Source organism: Rhagoletis zephyria, unplaced genomic scaffold (assembly GCF_001687245.7).
Source record: "Rhagoletis zephyria isolate East Lansing unplaced genomic scaffold, Rhagoletis_zephyria_1.1 Rzeph_scaffold_00051, whole genome shotgun sequence".
In the NCBI taxonomy this organism is placed as follows: Eukaryota; Metazoa; Arthropoda; class Insecta; order Diptera; family Tephritidae; genus Rhagoletis; species Rhagoletis zephyria.
In genome coordinates, this window is record NW_016157135.1 from 34,481 (window position 1) to 37,001 (window position 2,521).

Sequence of the window (2,521 nt, forward strand, 5' to 3'; positions counted from 1 at the left end):
AATTTGCTTAGAATTACACGTAGAATCATGCTATACGCGCATAGGAAAAAAAATCTCCCATACAAATTGACCCGCCCTAATGTCCGTCTGTCCATCGCTCTGTTTTAAAGGTATACTGCTGTACTTTACAATAACCCGACATCCAGCAGATGTCATCAACCCTAATAAATTTCCATAGGTTAAATTAAATAAAATCGCAAAAAAACTACATAACTTGGGCTCGTCCGGGATTTGAACCCGGGACCTCCCGCACCCTAAGCGGAAATCATACCCCTAGACCAACGAGCCGGTTATAACACGAGATAATTGACTGCACGCTCAGCGTCAGGGAATTGGCTGACAATTTTGGACAAGTTATTGACTTTTAATTCAATAAACATTACAAACTTATTACTGAATCAGAAAAATTTAATTTATGAAAAAGCATTAATATCCATATGTATTGCATTCAGCATTTCAAGTTATTTTTTTTATTGAAAAAAAAAAAATATTAAAAAATCATCTTGGGCTCGTCCGGGATTTGAACCCGGGCCCTCCCGCACCCTAAGCGGAAATCATACCCCTAGACCAACGAGCCAGTTGAACAGCGCTAGCTCAACTGCAAACACTCTCCGCATTGGGGCGCATGAAGAGAAGAAAAGAAACAACGAAGAAAATATAAAACCAAAAGCCAACTGATCATAACTATTCGTGGTTTTTATGTGCTAATATGCATGTGCGTACAAATATCTGTACATATACATTTGTAGCTTTATTTAAGTGTGTACATTTTCAGCACATAAATAAAATTGTATTCGGTGCTATATATTTTTGCCTTCGTTTTTTTTGTCTGGTTTCTTTGCTGTACCAACAAACTTTTGGAATAAACTTATCAGCAGTGGCCAACAAGCTTTCACACAAACCCGGCTACAGAAACAACATTGAGTTTGGAAACTTGTTTGTTAGATACTTTGTGTGAAAGTCGTAGTAGCAGAAGTAGCGAATGTACAAACGAAAAATTAATGAAAACATAATCAAAAGTAAAAGAAGTTCTTACATGTGTACATACAAAATATTACATATGTACCTACATACATACATATGTATGTACATTTTGCACAAGGTCGTATGCTTCCATGGAGGTTAAGCATGACCGTTCCATAGTTTAATAAAAAAAATATAAATTTTAAACCATTGTAACCGGGTACCGCGTTCCAATTCCAATTAAAAAATAATTTTGAGCAACTTAATTAAAAAATATTTTAGTAATTATATTTTTATGCACATTAAGGGGCAACATTTTTATGCACCACTCTAGCGGCCGAAAAAAGCCTACCTAAATTGTTTACTGTCTCACGTATGAAAAAAAGGAATCGAATATCTGTTCAGAGGTTTTATTAAGCATGTAACTATAGTACTTATAAGTATGAAAATTTTTTTTTTTTGGCAGTTAGATATAAAATGGCGGCCTTACAGACAGTCTACTTAATTGCCTTTTTTTAGTACCAAAATAGGCGAAACATATCTCCTAAAGTTTAAGACCTGCAAAGAAAGCCAAAAAGATTCTTAATGTACATACTATTGGCTAGAGAAGTTTGCAGGGTTTTGTCGTTAATTCCATTCTAGTAGAAATGTTTCACATTAATGTTTGGAAATAAATACATCAGCCGTAAATTGCTTACAAATAATTTTACATTCAATCAAAAAACGGCTAAGTACTTCTTCAAAAAAATGTGTATGCATAGTCTGGACCAGGGACGTGAACCGGTTTTGAACCGAACCGGTTTTGAAACGGAAAACCGCTTTTTTCTATTAATTAACTGAACCATTAACCGAACCGAAATTTTCTACAAATGTTTGATCCGAACCGAAAACCGAACCACTTTCCATAAAGGTTTAAAGGTTCGTTTCAACCAATTTTCAATAGATAAATGTACCCACTATTTTTTCTTTTTGTTAAACATGGTAATACCTACCATGTGAGAATATCAATGGGTTGCCTACCCATCTCATTTGACAGACCGCTTAACCTTGCGCGTTGTTGCACTTGACACTTGACACTTAAACTTGCGCGTTATTTTTTTTTTGTTTTTCGAACCGTTGAACCGAACCGAAACCCCGGTTCAAAGACCAAAAAAACCGCTTTGACGAACCAATCCAAAAGTGCAAAAACGGTTCGAACCGCTGAACCGAACCGACAAAATTTTTCATCCGGTTCACGTCCCTGGTCTGGACGTAGCGTTTTCTCCCAATTTGAAAAAAGTGGTTCGAGGAAAAGGTGTTACAAGTGCCGTAGATTAATTTTTGTATAATACTAAGCAAAAAAAAAACTAAATTCTATAGATACCCAACTCGCGTTGCTGTGGGTCAGTCTAATAAAATGGAAATATGAGAATCAGAGAACTTGCATCATTTTTTTTGTATTGTGCAACTATCCACTTGTCGTTAATTTCCTGCCACTCTCGAATGTAATTCGAACATATCAATACGATTAATATTATTTTCAGTCGCTCGCTGGTCATCAGTGTGGTTTGCACGTGAG

The 2,521-nt window shown here is 35.9% G+C and overlaps 2 non-coding genes across 2 annotated transcripts; both read right to left on the reverse strand.

Moving 5' to 3' along the window:
- Window positions 1–216: 216 nt before the first annotated feature.
- TRNAP-AGG (transfer RNA proline (anticodon AGG)) lies at window positions 217–288 on the reverse strand. The gene has a single exon. It is a non-coding gene; the product is annotated as a tRNA-Pro (tRNA).
- Window positions 289–505: 217 nt separating this feature from the next.
- On the reverse strand, window positions 506–577 carry TRNAP-AGG (transfer RNA proline (anticodon AGG)). The gene has a single exon. It is a non-coding gene; the product is annotated as a tRNA-Pro (tRNA).
- Window positions 578–2,521: the final 1,944 nt, after the last annotated feature.